This window comes from Pinus tabuliformis, chromosome J (genome assembly GCF_031772625.1).
Source record: "Pinus tabuliformis cultivar Carrire ecotype Pingquan chromosome J, CPIR1, whole genome shotgun sequence".
In the NCBI taxonomy this organism is placed as follows: domain Eukaryota; kingdom Viridiplantae; phylum Streptophyta; class Pinopsida; order Pinales; family Pinaceae; genus Pinus; species Pinus tabuliformis.
Window position 1 is genome coordinate 788,040,371 of NC_142295.1, and position 26,849 is coordinate 788,067,219.

A 26,849-nucleotide genomic window follows, 5' to 3' on the forward strand; every position below is an offset into this window, starting at 1 on the left:
ATGAGGTTGACACAAGACCAGGAACTATGCTCATACCCTTTGTTTCATTTTTTAATGAGGTTGACACAAGACCAAGAACTATCCTCATACCTTTTGTTTCATTTTTTAACGAGATTGACACAAGACCATGAACTATCCTCATATTCCTTGATCACGACCCATAAGAGGTCATGTCTTCCAAGAGATTCTCATCAGATGGGAGAACAATACTCTGGAATGGATACGTAACAAGGAATCCATTAGAGAGATCTAGTTCCAACACCCCCAGTACATAATGCACAACATCACAGAATTGATCGTCAGTTGATGTAGGCATGGAACAGGTTGCCACATAATTGACCCGTGGCAGGGAAGATACCATTGGGACAAAAGGACCATTTAGGGAAGATGGTTGAATGGAAGCCATGTTTGGACCAGCAAATGAAAGCTGGTCAATGGTGACAATTCTCCCTTCATGCGGGAAACACATCACTCGAAAGAGTGTTGAAACAATAGCTCCCATGTTATAAACATAGTCATGCGCAAGAAGTAAATTTTAATCTAAAGGACCTCGGACTACCATCCCATTGAGATAAATAATTTTTCCTCCCAAAGTAATAAGCAACTGAGGAAGGATCCTGAATGGTTGACTAGTTCGACTGTTAAAAGCCAACATATTCTGGGTAATAGGCACAAGTGGCAGTGAACTAAGTGCCTGCCAAGCAGTGGAGGAAAGGATACTCATAGAAGAACCTTCATCTATAATAGTGCTAGATACAATCATATTATAAACATGTACTATGATCTGGAAAGGCACATAAGTAGGAAGACGACATCTTTTCAGTCGATTCCAATCAAAGGAAGTGACCAAACTACTTGGAGGGGGTACCATAAGAATGAGAGAATTACCCCCTTGAGTTATGAGAATGAGAGGATTTTTCTCCTGTCTTGATGGAACAAGAGGGTTGCCTCCAAGCTCATTGGAATCTTTAGAAATGAAAATAACATGAGTGGTATCATACTCACTCTCTACGGGAAAGGTACGATTAACTAAAAGGTGAAATCAGGTCAATTGTTTCCTCGACTTATGATTGGTCAGGTATAGACTCATGGGATTCACATTCAGAGAGAGTGGGTTTGATTGACGGCTAATTTGGGTCAATCACTTCATCAACTAGTGAAGGATTAAGGGAGAGTCTCCTGTAACCTGACGGAAGTTGCTGCGGAGAAGCAGGACGGTTATCCAACACTTTTTTGGCTTCATCCATATAGGGACAAAGGTGAATGGGGTGACTCCCTTCGCATAACCTACAGGGAAGCTTAACTTTACCCTTATTTCCATGAACTTTACTACCACTAGTTGATGGTGTGTCACCAGGATGATATCCAAAAGTTGATGACACAGGATGATGTGAACGAGTAGACCATTCTTTGAAGATTTGAGGAATAACCAAACAATTTAGAAGAATATGGTCTCCCATACAAAGTTTGCAAGGATATCGAAGTTTGTGAGGCTTATCGGACGATTTCTCATCAGAAGTTGCATTCGAATCAATGGTTGCTTGGTTCCGCCCTGCTGAATTTTTTTCTTCTCCTTCTTCTTATCCACCTGGTTATTAGTGTCAATACTTTCACCAGGCAAAGAGGAAGAAGGGGAGTAAGAAACAACCGACAAAGAAGATGTTGTCATTGCAAATTTTCGTTGTGCCAACAAAGGGGGAACTAACCCGATCGCAGACCCCAATTAGATCCGCTTTCGTTTGGAGTGGCTAATTCTGACGGGTTTTAAAGGATCTCGTAAACTGTTATAGGTGCTGAAAGATTGCTTCCTGGAGGAAGACTTCAATTAGATCAACAAAAGAAACAGCTAACCTATATGTAGCATGCACTATCTATACTAATTCTACCTGCTTATGTTAATCCTAACTATTCTAACCTATCCTGCAGGAGCGTAATTAAAAGAGATTAAACATCATATGTGAATTCCAAGTCCAAATGAATCAATTACTAGGTTCACTGATGAACAAGGTTGTGTTTAAGCTTAATTGCAATCTAATTACTCATAAAAGGAATACACATTCCATTTCATATAAATCAAACTTGCAACTGATGTTTAATATTGTTTCGAATAAGAGACAACTCATGAATTGACCATGCTAACGAATTACATTCAAATAACAGAGACTAATCATAAACTGTATGCCATTACTGTGCATAAAAACAAAAATCCATATCTCCTCATGCTAGCAACAATGCTCTCATTCCAAACATGTAAATAGAAACTGCGAAAGGCCCCTTCTTGACTGAAACAATTCTCTTTATTAACACAATAAAATCGAACTCTGTTCTGCCAAAAAAAAAGTCCTCTTTTCATATCCAGAGACAATACTTATATAGAAAGAGAACTGACTGCAGGTCTTCCATGACCTTTGGCCTTCCCTGTTCCTATCAAAATTAAATTTAAAATATACAAAATAAAACAGTTAGTGAAACTGCTGACACATTCAAGCCATTGCTGCTGGAGTGTTTTATTTCCTAAAGAAAAATGAATGGATGTAGATAGAAAGACGAATGACTGCATGCTATCTCTTCGCACACATATTGACTGAATGCTATTCCTTTTTATTTCCTAAAGGAAAATGAAGACAATGCACTCACTATCCAACATCTGGCTTGATTTAAGATGTACCTGGAGGTAATAATAACTTGATGAATCTGCACTATCAGGAGTACCTCTACTTAGCATAGAGCGTGCCTCCATTATACAATGTGGTGGTTCCAGATCCTTTTCTTGCGGAGTATGTCCTTGCAACGTCTGCATCTGAGATGCAAAGGTATCATCCAGAATCCCCAAGGCAAAACAAGAACCCTTGTACCAAGATCTGTTTTCTTTCCTGTTTTCTAAGAATTTTAGGACCTCCTGCCCCATTCTATCCCAAAAGCCATGACAAATGGCAACAAAAATCCGGCTGGTAAAGATATCATGTAGACGAGAAATAGTGTCCATGCGCTGATCATTTAAGGGCTGCATTCTTTCTCGAATTTCATTATCACCTCCTGCTTCCTTTGTGTCTTGAAGAATTCTTTTGAGTTTAGTTATACGTTGTACATGTGTATTGTCTAAGAGTTTCTCTACAATAGCTTGCAAGAAAGACTTATACTTAGTTCTCAACATGACAGTTATCCCATTCATTTGCTCTCCAAATACCATCTTCCTATCTCCAGTTGCAGGTGTAAGCAGGCAAGATGCCCAGGACCTGAGTTGTGTCTCAACTTTAGGATGCAACACATCAAGGATCCTCTTGATAGTGTAGCAATAAAACAATCCCAACTGACTGGGAACACTGTAAATACATACAACATTGCCTCTGGTTAACTTTTGCATGTACTGAAGGCCAAATTTCTTTGGTATCATACCATCTCTCAAAGGAATCAAGACCTCAAAATACCATTTCTCCAATGCTCTCACCACTACCCTCTCTATTATTGTGACTACATTTTCTAAATCAACCGAGCATTCAAGCCAACGATTAACAATGAATTCATACTCATTCAAAGTTTCTTTGATGTGTTCATACATTTCCTCAATTGATTGCGAGGTAGAGTGTTGTGTGGTTTTTTTTTCCATCGAACCTTATCAAACTTGCACAAATCAAGCAGACAAAGGCATTTTTCTAGGATCCAAAGGACAATGTACATATGAAACAAATCTTTTGAGTCCACACCTCCTTTTATTGGACAGGTATTCCAGGATGTAAGATCCCTTTGAAAGTCAACAGTTGCAATTAAAAAGCTCTGTTACAGGAGTGGAAGGGCTAGAGGGAGGACAAGCAACAAGAAATTGTCGTAGTCTATTGCGCAACTCCACACTGTATACGCCTGCAGTTATATTTGGGAGATCTATGCAGCTTGGAAGAGTGTGTTGATTGTGGATTTTAATATCAGTATGCACTTTATTGCCAATATTCAGGAAAAGTTCCTTCATTTTGAGATAATTTGTTGAAATGGTTAAAGAATCCATCAAAAAACCTTCTCTGTTGCTTGTCATAAATTCCTCTGTTTCAGCCATGTGTCGCTTGCATCTTTTCCTCGCAGCCATTCCTGATGCTTTTGCATTAGCTCGTCGAACTCGCTTTTCTTCTCTTGGTCCTCGCCTATAGAAATGATTAACATTAGCTATAATCATGAAAGATATGAAAGAAATGCCCAAAAACAAACCTTACCTTAATCAAAACTTTCATAAGGAGACAGACTCTGTAACTGGGGAACTCTGTGAATCCTTCGGGCTCTAAATCTCAAGAGGGTGCGATAATCCTTATTTAGACATGGCACAATGATGGCTCCAAACTTGCTAGGTGATGTTTTAGGGGAAACTAATGATTAAATGCGAAATGGACAGCCACGCGGTGAAATGATTAAAGTCTTTCTGCGCGATGGGAACACATCTCTTTCGAATTTTGTTTTCATTTATTCACATTCAACACTGTAAACTGAGAGCCCCCAAGAAATGTCCCTAAAATCTAGAATTCCGACATCAGGGGATGCGATCACATGACGACAGAATGGCAAAGCTTGGAGCTGGGCGGGATTGGAAACATTTTTGCTCACAACTTCGAAGTCTGCAATCTCAGAATCAAAGATCTCCGGAAAACTGCGAAATGCACCATGCGCTGGATTTTCTCTCGGACTCCTACTATCTTAGGCAAAGCTTTAACGCCAGACAAGATTCAACCTTCAGGAACCTTTAGGTTAATCCCACAAATTATAGCATCAAGCACTTCATGACATTCTTCAAGCATGCAAAGTCAAATTTTCCATTTTTATCTCAAAACACATTGTAACCATAATCATTAAACCCATTAAACCATTCAGCTTTGGAAACATAATTCCATATGAAAACTCCAGTTATCGTTCAAAGAAACAAAAGTTCAAACTTCTTAGGGGACCCATTCAATTTTGCCCCAGAGAAAATTTTAATAGGGTGGTGGTTGTGGCCACAACAAATGGCGAACCACTGGGCGGACCAGTTATCTCTGTTACCAAATAAACCTTGGACCAGTAGAACATCATGGAGTTAAATATAAACTTGAAATGCAAACTGTATAGACGGATAGGCATGGGTTCCACTTAGCATTATTCTCTTTTGATAGGATAAAGACAAATAGCTCTACTTACCACTAGGGTTTCAATAGGCATTCTCCAATGGTCATGTTTTGGAATTCATTAACCATCATTTACCCACTTTTCCACTTTCAAAATCCTTTTTGGTCCATCACTTGTTTGTCAACATCTTCTTAGGTGTGTACCTCAACTCTTTATCAACACATCAAGCTTGATATATATATGTAAATATGGTCATCTGCACTTCATGTCATTTTTTTTTTTTTTAGTGTTATTCTTTCATATGATTGAACGGGGCATAGCCATGGTTTACACCATATTTTTAAACCACTGAAGCAAGGTTGGGGCTTGTTGTGTCAACCGGTACTCTGAGTCCAACAACAATCCCTACTCCAACCAGCTTCCCAAACAACCTGTCCTTCCAGATTGGCACAAGGACTAGAGCATAATTTAATTTGCCACAGGATATATGACAGTGAGCTTAGCCCATGAAAGGAGGTTTACTTGCAGATGATGGATATTGGTAATTTTAGTGTAGTGGGTGGAACCAATGGAGAATAACTGAAAACCTTATAGCAAGTATAAGCTAGGTCTGGGTAGGATCTTTCAAAATGCAGTGTTCTGCCATGCCATTCCAGGTGTGGTTATACATTCTTCGTTTTATAAGGATGTCCCTACATCCACAGGGTGTCCAAGTTATCAACATAATCTACCTAGTTCCCAATAGTTTCCAATGAGTGGTTTTGATTCAATTTTACCCCTGATTTTTCCAACTTTCAAAAGCTCATCAAAAGGTTCATTTGCAAAGTAACAATGAATTTAAGATTTGCAGACTCATCAATAGGCTAGTGAGAGGAGAAAAAATGCTGAAGATGACGAGTGAGGGAAATCAAAAGATAGCTACAAAAGGAAAAAATGAAACTAAAAGACCGAAATCAAATGGCTAAAAGAGACTGAAGTTCAAAAAACAAAATAAGATAAAACTTTGCATAAAAAAAATAAAAAATACAACTAGGCTAACAGCAAATAAAATAAATCCTAACCTACTCAGGAGATAACCACCATGTAGTGGCTACTAGAAATACCTCTTAAGATGTTGGCCATTAACAGGGAGCTTTTTGGTCTCTCCCTGTAAAGTTTTCAATCTGTAGGTTCCCTGACCAATTTTTTCCTCAACTTGGAACGGGCCCAGCCATAAGTGTTGGAATTTCGTGTGCTTACCTTTCGGCTCACTCAACTTGTCCCATTTCAAGACTAGCTCTCCGACTTGGTAATATTTATTTCCCGCCTGATGGCGATCAAACCATCTCTTCACAATCATTTGGTGATTCCTGAACTTATTTATGGCATTATCTCTCAATTCCTCCAACCTCACCAGTTGGTTGATCCTTTTTTGAAGTAAGGCTGAAGGGGTCCCTCTCGAGGCTTGGGAGAGCTGTAAAGAGGGAAGGGAAACATTGGGAGGTAAGATCGCTTCTTGTCCATAGATGAGGAAGTATGGGGAGTTTCCTAATGCTACTTTTGGGGTGACTCTATCGGCCCAGAGGGTGTTTGTTAGAGTGTTGTGCCAATTTCTCTGGTTGTCTGCGACAGATTTACAGATTATGTGGATGAGGTTTTTATTTGATGACTCTGCAACTCCGTTTCCTTGGGGGTAATAGTTTGCAGCATACCTTATGCAAATTGATTTATCAATAGAAAATTCAGTCAATTTTAGTGATGAAAAGTAAGAAGCATTATCAAATATGAGAGCGTTAGGAATACCAAACCTATTGATAATGAATTTCTCAATAAAAGATATTACCTCGTCTTTGTTAACCTTCCGAAGCGGGATGGCTTCGGTCCATCTGGTGAAGTAATCGGTTGCTGTGAGTATATACTTATGCTGTTGTGAAGAGTTCGTAGTGATCTCACCTATGACATCCAGGCCCCATTGCTGGAATGAGCGGTAAATCATAACGGGCCTGAGGGGAACGACTGGCTTTCTTCCTCACCCTACGGTAGTTTGACATACTTGTTGAGGGCCCCGAAATCGGGTCAACAACAAGGGGGATACCCACCCGGTCGGGAACCTGGCTCCTTGCCCATTTGGTGTAGCGGGTCTGACTGGGGATAATGGGACCAGCTTCCCAATCTAAAAGATGTGTGTGTGTGTGTGTAGATTTTTGATGATGCTAATCTAAAGGTAATTTCAAGCTAATCTAATTCTAAACTCTAAACTGACTCTATGCTACTGTAATCTAACAAAAACAACACATCTAATCTATACTAACCCGGGGTAGGATTCTTTCTTCATGCGATCTAAAAAGATTTCATACAATAACTGGTAATAAATATCATTCAGCTATCATAAGAATATAAATCAATTAAGATGAACCATTCTGCATAAGAAGTTAGGCAAAACAGTTGTGAACAGCATATCGCATGATAAGTTATTCATATGTTAAGCACAAACAAATGATTCCACCATACAAAAGTGCCAAATGGTAATCCAGACATTCATACATTAACATATAAACAACTCAGCTGTATATCACTCTAAGAATATGAGCATAAATTAATCAAGAGATAAAAGTACCATTTATGACTGATTTCACTCACAAACTTCAAGCAATAATGATTTATCTCTACTTACTTCTAACATCTACTAAGAGTACAGAAGTGCAACATCAGTAGCAGACATTAAAATGCAAACATAAATAAATCTCGATCCATCCATTCACCAAAAACCACCTCCGAGGGTGCAAAAGTGCATGTTCTGAGGACAAGTTTTTTGACAAATTTCCGGACCCTTCTCCAAATGCCATGAGAAGGGTTAAATAATACTAACTAACTAATCTTAATTACACAAATTTAGGGAACGACTTCAAATGACCGCCCTTTTACTAAAGCAAATTTATTTCTAAAAATTGAATCTAATTTCTAACCGTTTCTGTATCTGCTCCTTAGTGCTGTAAGCAATGTGAGGTTCGCCTAGAAAGAGTCGGCTGGTTGTCTTTTCCTTTTGCTCGGGCGATAAAAGTAGAAATAACAAAAGCTGGCACCTCTTTTTGACAAACTAGAAGATATTTTTGAAAATCTTCCTCTGGCTGGTTGTATTTGTTGTGTGTATACTTAGTATAACCCAGATTTCTTTGAAACTGATTGTGTTGTTGCTATTTCGGTTTCTGGCCGTGCGAATGAATCAATGAGTTAGGGATTTCGTTGCCTGAACAATCTTACGTATTGAAAATTGCTTCCGTTCTTTGTTCCAGGATTTTCTGAAGCATCATCCCTTTTCAGCGTTTTTCTTTTTGCTTTATCCAATCTGAGCTTCAGGATCTTTTGCAAACATGCTGCTTTTGTGCGCCTTTGACTCTGAGTCTTGGATAGTCTATTTTCATCAGTGTCTGTGGAGTGATACTCTGGAATCCGCGACTCTGCTGCATGCGACATTCATTTGCGAAGGCATCTCCTCTCTGTTCTTCAAGTATTGGCGCTTTCCCCTTTTCCTTAGATGTTTCCTGCATATAGATTTATATTAGTTGCTGCCTTGCAGTTCACGCAAAGGAAAAGATATTTGACAAAAATATTGACATGAAAGCTTTAAGTTCTAATGAATGCATAATCATGACACTCATAATGACTTGACTCTTCGAAAAATGCAACACGATCATCTTTGGATACTCAGGCGTGCAATAATTAATTTTCCTTAAGGTGCGCGCTCGATTTTGGGTTTACAGATCATGCCGAAGAAACTTTGCGATGAGTGGTTTCTGCGATTCGCATCGCAGCAATTAATAGTCTCATTCGTCGCAGATCGCAAATCGCAAGATCGCATTTTGTAGGATCGCAGATCGCAAATCGCAATATCTCAATTTTCATTTGCTCGTTGTGTGCTGCTTTTGCGACGTTGCGATATGCGACGTTGCGATATGCGACGTCGCATATCGGCCATCGGCGATTCCTTAGGTTTTTTCTTTTTAAGGGCGCTTTCAGAATATGTGATGCGATGAATTTCGCATCGCTTCTTTGCAGCTTACTTACGCGCATAGGAAAAATGCTTCACTTTCTCTTTGCGATGCGATATAGCTTTTAGGGAGTTAAATACAAAAATTTTGATAAAAATATTTTTGAGATTTTTGTTAAGGGTCCCCCTTTGCTTGATATTATTGCTAATACTAAACAAAGAGGGGGGTTTTTGGTGACCACAATAATGGCGATTCACTGTGAAGAACCAGTTATCTCTGCTTTTCTATTGACATTTCCACTTCCGAAACAGAAAAATTTTCATATGTCTAAATTTTGTTATGGACAGATAGAGTAGATTACCCCTCATCCTGTCAATGATACTTTGTCTCAACCCTTCTTTTATTCCAATTGTCTGCTTCCTTTAGGCTTAGTTCTTGCATTCATACCACACATTACTTGGTCCTTTTTTAAAGATAAAATAAGGTCTTCTCTGCGTACTGGCTTTAAACTATGCTCATTTGTCGTAGGTAGAGCCTCTGCTGCCCGCAAGCGTCCATAGCCTCGACAGAGTTACCATGTTATCCAGCAATGATCCTTTTTCCTACTTGAGGTTATTTAAAACATTTCAGAGAAAAATCCTTTTTGACACTTTTTCCTTTTTTACTCTCTAAAAGAACAATGTCTTGGTTTGGTGGCCAAATTATGACACAGTCATTCACTTGATTTACACTTTTGCTGAACAAGCTGGCTCGTGATGAGACCCCTTGTCTTTTGATTGCAACAATCTTGAGTCGTTGCCTTGTTTTGATAGACAGTATTGGCAAAGTCAACAAGTTATAATATCTGTGATCATGATAAGCCGGCTCGTGATGAGACCTCTTATTCTTTGAGATATAGTGTTTTCTCGGATTGTTTCTCTGAATGTTGCGGTTTCCTTTAGCAGGGAGGAAGTCATTGTTTTTCCTTAAGAAAGCTCTGGACGACAATAATAGAGTTTTGAAAATAACAGCTTTGCAGAGAATATTTATTTTATTATTGATGATACCTTTCATTGTGCTGACATAAAACAATTTTTTACCAAAGGTTGCTTTCATCAAAGTCTTTTGAAAGGTTGAAACTAATATCATATTCAGCCTAAAGTTAACCCTATTTGTCAATAATAAAAATTAGATTTTTCGAAAAGTTTTGCTATTTGTACAAGTGAAATCAAAATCTGATAGAGCGTTAGTGTGCTCTTTCATGAATCTTATTCAATGATCATTTACAACCGGTTTTATTTATAAGAAAGAGAAAAACAAAATAAAAGAAACTAAAACTATCCTACAAAAATAGAAGAATGATCTTCTTATGGAAAATACATTTTAAGAATCTGTCCATTCACAGGCAAAGAATCTCTTCTACCTGCCAAATCCTGCAACACAAACGTCGATGGGCCTATGACTTCTACAATCTGAAAAGGACCGAGCCATAGCTTCTGAAATTTCGTATGCTTGCCCTTTTTTTCATGAGCCTTATCCCATTTCAAAACTAAATCTCCCATCTGAAAGTTCTTTTTGGTTATGATGGCTGAGTCAAAAGAGGATTTTATTAGTGCTTGGTGGTGAGCATGGGTTTTCTTAGCTTGCTCTCGGCGTTCTTCTAGTTTGATTATCTCCATTTGTCTTAATTGCAAAGAGGAAGTAGATACTTCATCGATGTGTTGTACTAAAGACAAAGAGGGAATGACTAAGTGAGTAGGAAGAACCACTTCTTTCCCATAAACTAAATTAAAGGGAGAAGTTCCGATCGAAGCTTTCTTCGTAATTCTGTCTGCCCATAAAGCATTAACCAGCGCTTTGTGCCAATTCTTTTGGTTTTGGTCAACTGTTCTTTTAATAATCTTGATTAGGTTTTTGTTTGTTGATTCAGCCAACCCGTTACCTTGCGGATAGTAGTTGGCAGAATACTTCAGTTTGAACCCTCTTTTTAATGCAAACTCAGTCATTGCATTTCCAGAAAAGTATGGTGCATTATCAAACATTAAGGCCGTTGGCAACCCAAACCTAGTGATGATAAATTGATCTATGAATTCAATAATATTTTCGGAATTAACTGTCTTGAGAGGAACTGCTTCTACCCATTTAGTAAAATAATCTGTTGCCGTGAGGATATACCTATGCTGCTTAGAAGAGTGAGGAACGATCTCACCTATTATGTCCAAGCCCCATTGGCTGAATGGTTGCTCGATGTTGACCGGCTGTAGTGGCATGGACGATTTCCTTTGTTTCCCTGCAGCAGTCTGGCAGATTTGGCATCTCCTTACGTAATTGTATGAGTCTTTGAACAGCGTGGGCCAATAATATCCTGCACGTAAGATCTTATGCGCAGTAGTCTCTCCAGCATAGTGTCCACCTGCTGGTCCATCGTGGAGTTCCTGCAAAACCTTTTCGGCTTCAGTTTTCTCAAGACACCTAAGAAGTACAGAATCATAATTCCTTTTAAACAGAACATCATTTATGAGCTGGTATTGTTTAGCCTTCAATCTTAGAGCTCTTTTCTTGGTGTGATCCAAGTGCGATGGAGCATACCCGTTCTTAAGATAATAAATGGTGTCCGCATATAATGATTCTGCATCGTTCAGGCTTACCTCATATGTATGTACCTCTTCAGATGATTTCTCAGGAATTTGCGATGCTCCAGCTAACATCTTACAGAAGCCTTGACCTCTTACTATGTTTGCTGGTTTGATCTCAAGATCGTATTCTTGTAAAGAGGTAATCCAATTCGCCCTCTTTTCGCCCACATCCTTCTGTACCAACAAGTTTCTTACCGCTGGAAACGGTACGACGACTTTGGTATGGGATTTAAGTAAGAAAGGTCTGAAATATTTGATCGCTTTGAAAACAGCATACGCTTGTTTCTCCACGTCTGAATAATTGAGCTCAGCACCTTGTAAGTTTGAGCTAAAGAACGCGATTGGAGCTTCCGCCTTTTCTTGATTTGCTCGAGTTAAAATCGCGGCATAAGATTTCTCTGAGGCAAAAGTATATAAGATAAAGGATTCTGAAAAATTTGGGGTAGCTAAAGATGGAGCGTTGATGATAGCTTGTTTGATTAAGTTGAATGCTTCGTGCTCATCTATGCCCCATTTAAAATTTGAATTCTTTTTTATCATATTTTGTAAAGGAGAAATAATACGTGAAAAATCGGGGACAAACCTTTTTACAAAATTGATTTGTCCAAGGAAAGGTTGCATGGCCTTTTTGTTATGGGGTATGGATATTTCGGAAATTTCTTTGATTCTGTCAGGTTCAAGGTGAATACCAGATTTCGACACTATGAATCCGAGCAATTTCCCTTCACTTAATGCGAAAAAAGATTTCTTTGGGTTAAGTGAAATTCCATACCTTAAACATCTTTGAAAGATCTGTTTCAAGTCTTTGAGATGGTCGCTTCGCTTCTTGGAGTACACTGTTATATCATCAAGGTAAATCACTACCGATTTATTGACTAAACCTTTAAATGCAATGTCCATGGCTCTCTGAAATGTAGCGCCGACATTGATCAGACCAAATGGCATCTTCCGATATGCGTATGTGCCCCACTTGGTTCGGAATGTGGTTTTCAACTAATCATCGGGATGTACCAACACTTGATTGTATCCTGAAAATCCATCCAGGAAAGACATTAATTCTGAGCCCGCTACTGCCTGTAGTATTTGCTCCATAGGTGGGAGGGGAAGATTGCCTTTCTGACAGGCTTTGTTGAGATTCCAGAAATCAATACAGATTCGAATATCTCCGTTTTTCTTCCTAACAGGCACCATATTGGATACCCATTTGGAGTGTCTGACCGGGAAAATTATTCTGGCTCTCAACAATTTATTTAGCTCAGTCTTTATCTGATTTTCTAAGTTGGGGTGGATTTTTTTGAGCTTCTGTTGGACAGGTTTTTCATTGTCAATCATAGGGATAGTGTGTTGAATGATAGAAGTGTTGTATGTTTTCAGCTCATCGTAATTCCATGCAAAAACGTTTTTGTATTGTCTCAGAAGACGAATATATGCTGATTTTTCTTCAGGGGCTAGGCCGTGGCCTAGATTAACATTTTGCGGCTTCTGATTGGTTCCTAGATTCACTAATTAATAATTCAAAGTTGAACTATAGAGTTTAGAATTGGAAGAACTTTTAAACCGACTCTTCAAATCATATAAATCTTCTAACTTAACCACCGATTTAGGTATAGCATTATCAGTGCTATTTTGTTGAATTTGGAGATCATGATGGTCTTCGTCAATTATTTGATTTGAGTAGGATCCTTCAGAAGTGAGGAAATTTACAATGTCTGGATCGTCATTGAATACTCTCCAGTTGGTGATGTTGTCAGGGATGGATGGTTTAAAGATTAATTCTATTGAAAACCTATCGGGACTAAAATCTTCGGAGGGAATCAGTCTAGAGGCTACGTTAGCTAACAGGTCTGCGCTCGCATTTTCGAGTCTTGGGATTGACGAAATATTGAATGCTATGAAATGTGAAGTCAGATCTTGTACTAAAGATTGATAGTGCTTTAAATGACTTGACAGGCAATGTATGGTGTTACGTACCTGTTTGACGACAATTTCGGAATCTCCAAAGACTTGAAGATACTTAACATTCAAGCCGATTCCTTTGTATAGGCCTTGCACCAAGGCTTCGTATTCCGCTGTATTGTTTGTGCAATCGAACTCAAGTCTGCATGTAAGCATGGCCTTGTTCCCATCTGGGTCAATCAGAACGCATCCTGCTCCTGCTCCCTTGTTAGATTTAGAGCCATCAAAATATAATTTCCAAAATAAAGATGTATTTACAGAATTATCTAAAAAATTAAAACACTTTGAATCATCAGCTTGGGAAAAATTTTCAACTTGGGACAAAACTGAATTTTCTAAGTAAGGTGAGGTGTGAGCATTGAAGTTGCCGAGGAAAGAATTTACCGAGTAATTGCCTATGATACTGCTGTTGTATGTTATTGCTTCGTTCTCTCCTTCCAATTCTGTCACTATGTACTTTTGGTGCAATTCTCGTTCAACCTTTATTTGATTGGGTTTGCCGTTGTAGGGTAACCACATGTGCAACCAGTCGGTTGAGAAATATCCGTGGAGTTTCTCGGACCAATCCCTGCTAAGAATTAAACCATAGAATTCAGGGATATCAGCTACTAGAATGTCGATAACCTGACATACTTTCGGGTTAGACGACAATCTTATGGTCACCTGGTTAAGTTCACCAATCACTTCGACTTGAGATCGATCAAGTTGAACTATGCGCACTGCAGATTTCTGAGGCTGAACATTCAATTTGGCACATATTGATCTGGGTAGAATATTCGTTGAAGCACCAGAATCAATCAGGCAATTGTGCACGTTTTTATTGAAAATTTCATAAGTGAGGAGAAAAGGAGGAGTATGGGATCTTGACCTTCCTCCAATCAAGGCAATGTCATTCGGATCAATCTTATTGATCATGTTGGTTGGAGGTCTTCCCATGTTGTGGGAAGCTACAGCTGTAGGTAAAGATGTAGTAGGCACGGCATGTAATTCTTTCATCATTATTTTCTGTTGATGTTTCAATTTGCTCAATTCGTACATAGTGATATTAGCCCTAGCCTTTTTCATGTCATCGATAATGTTATAATCCATTTCATCCGACACTATCAGTGTTCTTGATGGAGGTGCTTGATCTGATTGGACTGGGCTAAATTGGGTCGCTCTAGCGGTTGTTTTCTTTGTTGCGACCTTATCTTTTGTTGCAGGGCTTGCGCCCTTCTGTTTAGGGGTAGTTTGGGGAGGATCAAGTTGATTTTTGCTTCGTGTGCTAACCGGAAATGCTTCTTGATCTTCTTCTTGTGGGAGGATGAAATCCCACATTCCTTGTAGTTCCACAACTTCTTCATCATCGGTCTACCCTTCAGTGGTATTCTCTTCTTCTTCTTCTTCTTCAGATTTGACGTTTGAGACAACATTGGGTGGTTTCATCTCCATGGGAAGATTTCTTTTAAAAGTTCTGTAGGGCTTTTTTGAAGAAGTTTCTGCTACTTGCTTTCTTATGTCAATCATCTCATTGGACATGGCCTTTAACACTTTTTGTAATCCTTCCATATCGAAAGGATCTTTCGTTTTCTTCTTCTTGGTGTCTTCTTTGAAAGAGATTTTCTTAGATTTGCGTTCTTCTATTGCAGATCTCTTTTCTAGGGCAACTACGCGTTTTTCTACTGCTAATGCCTCAGTCAAGTTTTCAACTAAGGTCGTCTTGTTTTCCCTATCTACGAAGATAGCCAAGTTAGATGGTAAGGCCGTGATGTACCATTCACATCTTACCTCCTCGCTGGGTTGAGAAGCAGCGGGAATTTTGTTGAGGATCTTGTTGAACCGTAAATTGAAATCTTTAATGGGTTCTCTAGCCTCAGCTTTAAGATTAGATAGGTCATTGATCAATGTCGCTGTTGATCTGTCATCGCCAAACTTGGTGAGGAATTGACTTTGAAAAATGTCCCAACTTGTGATGGACCCGGAAGGTAACGAAAAGTACCATGACCCGGCTGTTCCTTGCATTGTGTAAGGAAAAAGTCGGACGACAGCATCTTCGTTGGTAACTCCGTTGAGATTAACAGAAAGCATGAAATTATTGATATGCTCCTTAGCTAGCATGCCTGTTTCTGGATTGAATTTAGGTAGCCACTTCTCAGGATGGGCCGGTATTGGGCTCAGGGGTGGAGGCATTAAAACTACCCCAGGATTGTTCCATGGAGACTGGGCCATCGTTGAGCCGCTAGTTAATGAGAGTGCAGAAGACGGTCCCTGATGCTGAGAAGATGAAGGTATTATGATCTTTGATGATTGAAGAGGAAGTGTTGTGGAAGATGGATGAGTGATTTGGGATGAGGATGTGGGTGGTTGACTTCGCGGTGAGGGTGTTGAAATGGACGAAGTGGATGAAAGAGTCTCACGGTCAGACTCTGGTGGTGCTTTCCTTGCTCTTTTCCTAGTAGGGAGAGGGAGTTCACTTGGTTGAATACCAAATTTTTCACTTCTTCAATCTGGTCAGAGGATGAGCAGGATTGTACTACGAAGTCACGCTGCTGTTAGATTTATCAGACCTATGAGAAAAAATAGAGAATCCATGGAGTTTACGAATCAAAGTTTGAATTTCAGGGGGTTCAATAATGAGTTGGTCTGATATATTGGAGTAGGTAGCAGCGGTGGATACTCGAGCGACTTCTAACTCCGGGTTTAACTGTAGTGGAGAAGTCGGGGGAGTTGATGAGGGTGATTTACTCTCAGAATGGCATTTAGATTTTGACTTAGTTGCCATTCATAGTTTGGGCCCTCCTTCTAGCGCCAAATATGTTGAGGGCCCCGAAATCGGGTCAACAACAAGGGGGATACCCACCCGGTCGGGAACCTGGTTGGTGGCTCCTTGCCTGTTTGATGTAGCGGGTCCGACTGGGGATAATGGGACCAGCTTCCCAATCTAAAAGATGTGTGTGTGTGTGTGTAGATTTTTGATGATGCTAATCTAAAGGTAATTTCAAGCTAATCTAATTCTAAACTCTAAACTGACTCTATGCTACTGTATTCTAACAAAAACAACACATCTAATCTATACTAACCCGGGGTAGGATTCTTTCTTCATGCGATCTAAAAAGATTTCATACAATAACTGGTAATAAAGATCATTCAGCTATCATAAGAATATAAATCAATTAAGATGAACCATTATGCATAAGAAGTTAGGCAAAACAGTTGTGAACAACATATCGCATGATAAGTTATTCATATGTTAAGCACAAACAAATGATTCCACCGTACAAAAGTGCCAAATGGTAATCCAGACATTAACATATAAACAACTCAGCTGTATATCACTCTAAGAATATGAGCAGAATTAATCAAGAGATAAAAGTACCATTTATGACTGATTTCACTCACAAACTTCAAGCAATAATGATTTATCTCTACTTACTTCTAACATCTACTAAGAGTACAGAAGTGCAACATCAGTAGAAGACATTAAAATGCAAACATAAATAAATCTCAATCCATCCATTCACCAAAAACCACCTCCGAGGGTGCAAAAGTGCATGTTCTGAGGACAAGTTTTTTGACAAATTTCCGGACCCTTCTCCAAATGCCATGAGAAGGGTTAAATACTACTAACTAACTAATCTTAATTACACAAATTTAGGGAACGGCTTCAAATGACCACCCTTTTACTAAAGCAAATTTATTTCTAAAAATTGAACCTAATTTCTAACCGTTTCTGTATCTGCTCCTTAGTGCTGTAAGCAATGTGAGGTTCGCCTGGAAAGAGTCGGCTGGTTGTCTTTTCCTTTTGCTTGGGCGATAAAAGTAGAAATAACAAAAGCTGGCACCTCTTTCTAACAAACTAGAAGATATTTTTGAAAATCTTCCTCTGGCTGGGTGTATTTGATGTGTGTATACTTAGTATAACCCATATTTCTTTGAAACTGATTGTGCTGTTGCTATTTCGGTTTCCGGCCGTGTGAATGACTCAATGAGTTAGGGATTTTGTTGCCTGAACAATCTTACGTATTGAAAATTGCTTCCGTTCTTTGTTCCAGGCTTTTCTGAAGCATCATCCCTTTTCAGCGTTTTTCTTTTTGCTTTATCCAATCTGAGCTTCAAGATCTTTTGCAAACATGCTGCTTTTGTGCGCCTTTGACTCTGAGTCTTGGATAGTCTATTTTCATCAGTGTCTGTGGAGTGATACTCTGGAATCCGCGGCTCTGCTGCATGCGGCATTCATTTGCGAAGGCATCTCCTCTCTGTTCTTCAAGTATTGGCGCTTTCCCCTTTTCCTTAGATGTTTCTTGCATATAGATTTATATTAGTTGCTGCCTTGCAGTTCACGCAAAGGAAAAGATAATTGACGAAAAGTTGACATGAAAGCTTTAAGTTCTTATGAATGCATAATCATGACACTCATAATGACTTGACTCTTCGAAAACTGCAACACGATCATCTTTGGATACTCAGGCGTGCAATCATTAATTTTCCTTAAGGTGCGCGCTCGATTTTGGGTTTACAGATCATGCCGAAGAAACTTTGCGATGAGTGGTTTCTGCGATTCGCATTGCAGCAATTAATAGTCTCATTCATCGCAGATCGCAAATCGCAAAATCGCAGTTTGTAGGATCGCAGATCGCAAATCGCAATATCGCAATTTTCATTTGCTCATTGTGTGCTGCTTTTGCGACGTTGCGATATGCGACGTCACATATCGGCCATCGGCGATTCCTTAGGTTTTTTCTTTTTAAGGGCGCTTTCAGAATATGCGATGCGATGAATTTCGCATCGCTTCTTTGCAGCATACTTACGCGCATAGGAAAAATGCTTCACTTTCTCTTTGCGATGCGATATAGCTTTTAGGGAGTTAAATACAAAAATTTTGATAAAAATATTTTTGAGATTTTTGTTAAGGGTCCCCCTTTGCTTGATATTATTGCTAATACTAAACAAAGAGGGGGGTTGTTGGTGACCACAACAATACCCTGCACTTCCGAGTGTAGGCATGCAAGTCTCTTAACACTGTGGTCCAATAATATCCAGCTCTTAATATTTTGTGATCAGTGGTCTCTCCACCGTAGTGACCACCTGTTGGGCCATAATGCATTTCTTTCAAGACATGATCTGCGTCACCCTTTTCCAAACACCTCAGCCAACCTCCATCATAATTTTTCTTGTATAATATGTCATTGGCCAAGTGGTATTGATTAGATTTTAATCTGAGCACTCTTCTTCTTGATGCATCCATATGCTCAAGACATGATCCTCGGGTTAGATAAAAACATATGTCGTAATACCATGAATTAGATTCCAATGGGACTTCCAATATTTTGCGCTCATACGTCCAATGGGACTTCCAATATTTTGCGCTCATACGTCCAATGGGACTTCCAATATTTTGCGCTCATACGTCAACATCTCATTGTCCCATCCGGGCTCCTTTCGAAATTCTTCTTGCACATCCTGCATGCACTACGCTTTTGGTTCCTTTGAAGTTCCTTCATTATCTACTAAGGCTTCTGCTACAAGCTTACATAATCCCTGCCCCCGAACTATCTTTTCCAGCTTAATATCAAGGTTGTATTCTTGAAGAGTAGTCATCCAATTCCCTCTTCGTTCTCCCATTTCCCTCTGTACAAAGAGGGTTCTTACAGTAGGGTGGGGAACAATTACCTTAGTCCTAGCCTTCAGTAAATAGGGGCGGAAATGTTTCACGGCCTTAAAAACCACAAAACCTTGTTTCTCCACATCCGGGTAATTCAGTTCTACTCCCTGGAGATTAGAGCTCATATAAGAAAATAGTACTTCATCACTGCTATCATTATTTTGGGTAAGGATTGCAGCATATTAAGTATTAGAAGCAAAAGTATATACGAAGAATTCTTTCTCAAAATTGGGGCTGACCAACACAGGAGCCTCTGTGATGGCCTCCTTAATTCGCTGAAAATATCTCTTAGCTTCATTGCTCCATCTATACGTGGCATATTTCTTCATCATTAGTTGAATGGGACGCACTATTTCCGCGAAGCCTGAAACAAATTTCCTTACGAAATTAATCTTCCCAAAGAAAGATTGCATCGCCTTTTTATTTGCAGGAGGTTGGATTCTCATGATGGTCTCTATTCTCTCAGGATCGATAATAATCCCTTCCTTAGAAAGGATATGACCCAGTAGCTTCCCTTCTGTAACTGTGAAAATGATTTTCTTGGGATTCAACGAAATCCCATACCTTTGGCATCTTTCGAAAATCTGTTTCAAGTGATAAATATGATCCTTTTTGCAATACGAATACACATTAATCTCGTCCATGTAGACCACTATTGATCTGTTAATCAATCCTCGGAACGTTGTGTCCATAGCTCTCTAAAATGTGGCGCCTGCATTAATAAGACCAAATAGAATCTTATGATATGTGTAGGTGCCCCATTTAGTGTTGAAAGTTGTCTTAAGCTGATCTACGTTCGACACCAACACTTGATTATATCCCAAAAACCTATCCAATAAGGACAACATTTTAGATCCATAAACACATTGAAGAATGTGTTCCATGGAAGGGACAAGATAGTTATCCTTCTGTGATGCTCTGTTCAAGTTCCTGAAATCGATACATAATCTGATGTCTCCATTTTTTTCTTATTGGCATGGGATTGGCTACCCATCGGGTGTGCTTGATCGAGAAAATGATTTTAGCGTCCAGCATTTTGTTCAACTCTTTCTCTACCAACAGTTCCAGACTTGGATGCATCTTACGAAGCTTTTATTGGTAAGGCTTAATATCCTTCTCCAAAGGAATCACATGCTGCATGATGTTGATATGAAAGGTTTTTAAGTCACCATATGTCCATGCAAAGACATCCTTGTACTCTTTTGAACCATTGACCAGAGAATCCACAGTATGAACATTTTTATACCAACGTTTCAAATCCCAAATGGGATCCATCATCAGGGTTAGAGAATGATGATAAAAGAAGAGCAGAATGGATAGAATAAATACCCATGAGGATAAAATTTTTAAGGAATAGCATAGGTCGGCTTGAATATGGATTTATTTCAATTTTAATTTTAATTTAATTTTAATTTTTAATTTATTTTTCTATTTTTATTTTTAATTTATTTTTCCTTTTAATAAATTTTCTTATGCTTTATTGAAATTTTATTAAAATTTTTTATTAAAATTTTAATTTTTTTTTAATTAATATATAATAATTAATATTAAAAAAAAAAAAAATTATTTTTCATTTTAATAAATTTTAAAATTTTTAATTAATATATAATAATTCATATATAATATTAATATATATAAAATATTTTTAAATTTTTTTAATTAATATATAATAATTAATATTTTTAAATTTTTTTATTTAATATATAATAATTAATATTTTTTTTTAAATTTTTATTTTTCATTTTAATAAATTTTTTAATATATAATAATTAATATATAATATTAATATACATAATATTGTTTTAAAATTTTTTATAAATTAATTTATCTTTAATTTATTTTATTTTTCTATTTTATTTTTTATTTATTTTTCATTTTAATAAATCTTCTTATGCTTTATTGAAATTAAAAAAAAAAAAATTAATTTTTTTTTTTTAAAGATAGAATTGATATTAAATTTTTTTTATTTAGATAATATATTAAACTAAAATATATTAATTTCTATAAATTAATTTAATATATTAAATCAATTCATAATTATAATTATAAATAATATTTATAATTGATCAATATAATAATTAATATATTAATTTAGTTATATAGAAATTATTATATTCTAGCATTACAAATTATATTAATTGAACCAAATTATATTAATTAATTATAAATAAATAATATTTATAATTAATTAATATAATAATTAATAAATTAATTAATAGTTATGAAAAAATTTTAATATATTAAAGAATTTTAATGTTAATAATTCTAATTATGATATAAATAAAAAGCACTGACCAATAGAATAGGATAGGATAGGGATAACTTACCTGCTGAAGGCTTACCTCGGGATGGGTTGACGCTTTTTGATTTCTCTGATCAGGGGAAGCCAGCTCCCGCTAATCTCCATACCATTGTCTCTGTTCAGATTACAAGGATGCTTAATAATTTCAAGTGCTTCTCTGATCTTTCGTCTCTGATGCTGCTCTTCCCTTGCGATAATTGATGCGTTCTCCAGGCAGATGTGGTGCTTAGTCTTCGAGGAGTGTTCTGCCAATGCTGAGGTACGAGATCTTCCATTCCTGATGTCAGCGCCATGTTCCTTGAGTCTTGTCTGGAGGGAGCGACCTGTTTCACCTATGTAGCTTTTTCCACAAGAACAGTCTATTTTATAGACACCTTTAAGCTGATGCTTGTCAATATCATCTTTTACAGACTTCAAACTTTGTCTGATAGTACCAGGAGCTGAGAATTGAGTAATAATGTTTTTCTTTCTTAGGATTTTAGCGATTTTGTCTGTAACCCCATGGATATAAGGTAGAAAAACCTTACCACATTGAGGTTGGTCCTGATCCTTAGGCTTGGGAGATGACAACCTTCTTTCAGCTTTCTCCATGGCTTTTTTAATCTCATGATCATTGTAGCCTATATTCTTAAAAGTTAAAACTAAATGCCTCTTTTCTTCGTTTATATGCTCTGCGTCAGAAATTCGAAGGGCTCTAATGGCAAGAGTGTTTAGAATGCCAAACTTTTGGGCTGGGTGATGGTGGGAATCCGCATGGAGGTAACTTTCTGTGTGGGTTGACTTCCTGAAAACCCTATGGCCCAAAGAGCCATCCTCCTTTCTGATGATAAGAATGTCCAAGAATGGGATGCTCATGTTTTCTTCAAGCTCCATTGTGAATTTTATTTCAGGGGAGATGGAATTCAGGTGAATGAAAAACTTGTCAAGTTCTGCTTTACCATGGGTCCACTTTATGTTGGTGTCATCCACAAAACGCTTCCACCAGGCCGGCTTTAAAGGATATGATTCCAGGGCCTTCTTCTCAAAATATTCCATGTTTAGGTTGGCCACGATTGGCGAGAGGGGTGATCCCATTGCTACACCAGATGTCTGCTCATAAAACGTTCCTTGGAAGGTGAACACAGATGACCTTAAGCAGACTTCAGCCAGCTTTGCAGTTCCTGGATCAGTAATATCTTTTATCACCTGAATGGCTTCATCAAGAGGAATCTTCGTGAATAAGGAAACCACGTCAAAGCTTACAAGGATGTCATCACTTTCCATCCTTTCATTTTTAATAATATTCACAAAGTCCTGGGAGTCTTTGATGAAGGAATCAGTATTTCCGACAAGAGGTTTTAGAATTTTAGCAACGTATTTAGCAAGCTCATAGGTTGGGGAGCCAATAGTATTAACTATCGGTCTAAGGGGGACCGCTTCCTTATGGATCTTGGGTAATCCATAGATTCTAGGGATGGTTTCACAAGAGGGGGTTAATTTCTTCTTTAATTTTTCGTCAAGGTTGGAATCTGAGATTATCTTTTTTACATCTTTCATAATTTTGGCCATGGGATTACTGCTCAGCTTCTTATAACTGCCACAATTTAGGTGATCATTCATTTTTCGTACATAGTCTTCTTTATCCAAGATGATTGCTGCTCCACCTTTATCTGCTTTAAGAACTACTACCTTGTCATTATTTCGCAAGGACTTGAAAGCTTTTTGTTCTTCTTTACTCAAGTTGCTTTTGGGAGTTTTGGCTTTTCTCATGGTGAGAGAAAACTCTTGCCTTAATGTTTCTTTGTCTTCTAGAGGTAGGTTGCTAATCCCATCTTCTATGCTACAAATTATCTTTTCAATGGGGAGGCTTTTAGGAGCCATCGCAAACCCCATACCTTTGCTGAGAACATTAATGGCTATCGGGTCTAATTCCTGGGAAGACAGGTTGACCACTTTTCTTCTTGATATTGTCACACATGTATTTTCTGAAGACATACTTTTTTCTTCTTGGTTGGAGTTCACTAAATCCTGATTGCTTTTGTTATCCGTGGTATTATTTCATTGTCAACATAAGCCTCCTGGTCACCCTTGCTCGGCGCATTACTTTTTACCCTTTCATGTTTTTTAATGTTTAATTTATGAATTTTAGAACCACCATAGTTGTTGACAAGGTCATGAGCACCTTCCCTGGAAACCTGCATTCTATCCATAGTATTCAAGCCAACTGTGATGTAATCGTTTTCATCCTTCTGCGCCCTGATCAATGTGTTGTCATGAACAGTGCCGTTGTTATTCACTGGTTTAAGTAGCTCTTTATTTTTAATAACCTCTGCACATTTATTATCCCCAACGCTGTCATTATTTGAATGACTGATAACAATGCTATCTGCGCAGTTACTAAGGGTGCTTGAATAGTCTGCGTTAAGGCTTCCAATGCCTGCACCGAGTAACATACATTCAGCTGCGCCATCATTTAAATTACCACAGAACTTATTGCTGCCTTTTTCGATGATGGTATTGCCAGCGTTTTGGGTGTCATGTTTATTATCCCCAACGCTGTCATTATTTGAATGACTGATAACAATGCTATCTGCGCAGTTACTAAGGGTGCTTGAATAGTCTGCGTTAAGGCTTCCAATGCCTGCACCGAGTAACATACATTCAGCTGCGCCATCATTTAAATTACCACAGAACTTATTGCTGCCTTTTTCGATGATGGTATTGCCAGCGTTTTGGGTGTCATGTTTAATATTGTTTGCGTATTTTATTGAGTCTTCAGCTGCGTCTTTTTTATTGCCGATATCCCCAGAACTAACATCATTTGGACCGATGTTAATTATTCCGCTGTCATCCATTCCAACCATGCTGTTGCTGGGCTTACATTCACCTGTGCAGTATTCGCTGGTATTAACCTTAAAGCTGATGTTTTGTACCGAATTATTTGCGGGCTTCAGATTTGTAAATATCACCTGAGAATTTAAAAGCTTGGATAGCTTCTTGCGTTGCCTTGCCTGAGCGATCTGACCCTCATTTTCTGCTTTCAGGGCAGCCCTGGCATCGATAATGGCCCAGAGATTTTTATCGATGCTGTTGGCTAGCTTAAGGTGGGATGAGAGGGCTAACCGTCCAAGATTTTCCAGGGAGGCTCTAACTCTTCTGATTTCTGAGCGGATTAGAGAGAGGCTAAGTTGAAAGAACGCTTTACTATAATATTTGTTCTGCAATCTATGTTTAACCTGTGCAAATGGAGGAATGAGATTGTTGTCCCTACAGTTTTTAAGAAAATCCAGATCTGCAGCTCTTCTTTTCATCCTCACTCTAAAACTTTCGAATAAAAAATTTTAATAAAAATTTTTAATAAAATTTCAATAAAGCATAAGAAAATTTATTAAAAGGAAAAATAAATTAAAAATAAAAATAGAAAAATAAATTAAAAATAAAAATAAAAATAAAAATAAAATTGAAATAAATCCATATTCAAGCCGACCTATGCTATTCCTTAAAAATTTTATCCTCATGGGTATTTATTCTATCCATTCTGCTCTTCTTTTATCATCATTCTCTAACCCTGATGATGGATCCCATTTGGGATTTGAAACGTTGGTATAAAAATGTTCATACTGTGGATTCTCCGGTCAATGGTTCAAAAGATACAAACCACAGATCTCTTAAATCCAAAATCCTTGTACTCTTTAAACAGCTTGAAAAATGTAACCTTTTCTTGTGGAGAGCATCCTAAGCCCAAATTAACATTTTTTGGGCCTTTTTCGGTTCGAAGATTGACCAACTCATACTTCATGGATGAGCTATGTGTTTTGCAGTTAGTTGGCTTCTTAAATTTATCATGCAAGTCATAAAAGTGCTCCATCTTGACAACCAATTTGGGAATTATATTGGACTTATCTTTTTCCTCATTCTTACTATCATTCATAAACTCGTCATGCTCTTTTTCATCAATGAATGTGTTTTTGAATGTCTTTTCGCAATGCAAGAACTCAAGGATTTTCTCATCACCTTCAAATACCTACCAATTTGAGATGTTATCAGGTACGGATGGTCTGAAAATCAATTCAACGTAATATTTACTCTTGTTTAATCTAAGATCAGGAAAAAGTTTTGAAGCCATGCAAGCCATCAGATCAACATCTTTGTTTTGCTCTCGAGGTATGTATGTGATATTAAAAGAATCAAAATTGTCAATTAAGCTCCATACCTCATGCTGATATCTTACCAGGTGTGGCGAATTGCAATGTATCCTTTTCCTTACCTAGTCGACGATTATCTGTGAGTCACCAAAAACTTTAAGATTTTTCACCTTCATATCAATGGCTTTCTTCAGGCCCTGCAGTAAGCCTTCGTATTCTGCCGTGTTGTTGGTGCACACGAATTCCAATCGGCTGGCCATCAAATGTTGGTTCCCTTGTGGGTCTATGAGGATGCTCCCAGCACCTGCACCCTCCAGGAAATTAGAGCCATCAAAGTAGAGAGTCCAAAAGATAGAATCTAATGCTACATCAATTGAACTACTTTCTATGAAATTAGTCCTATCATCTACTATATTACAAGGTAGCTCATTAGTTGGACTATAGGGGAGAGCTTCCAACTGTGCGTTTGTTGCAGTTTCTTCAATTGTCTTTGCATGGAATTCTCCAAAATAGGTTTCCATGGCAATGTTGAAACTATAATTCCCAAGGATAGAGTTGGTAAACATTACAGGCTCATTGGGGTCGTTTAGTTCTGTGACTACATACTTCATGTATCTTTCTCGATCAACTCTCAGCATATCACCTTTTCCTTTTTGAGGCAACAAGAGATGGGACCAATCAGTTGAGAAATATCCATTCAGATTTGTTGACCAATCCCTACTAAGAAGCATCCCATATGCCTCGGGTATGTCGACTACAACTATGTCAATGACTTGCGTGTACTGTGGTTTGGTAGTCATACGAATCAGTACATCTTTCAATTCCCCAATCACTTTTACATTCGTTCTGTCCAGTTGCATAATTCGAGTTCCAGTTTTCTCGGGCACTGCATAAGGCATAACAGTGGACGAGGCATCAAAATCTACCAGGCAATTGTGTACGTTCATATTGAAGATTTCAAATGTGATAAGGAAAGGTGGAGTCATGGACTTTGATTTCTTTCCTATCATGGCTGCACTAACATCTTGGGGTGTTCTATTCATTTTTGACAGAGTGGCTTCCATAGCTGGTGGTGTTCGAGATGTACTGGGGGTACTAATGGGTCTGGACACCGAAGTTTTGGTTTGGCTATTTGAATTGGTGGGAGGTTTGCAATTCCGT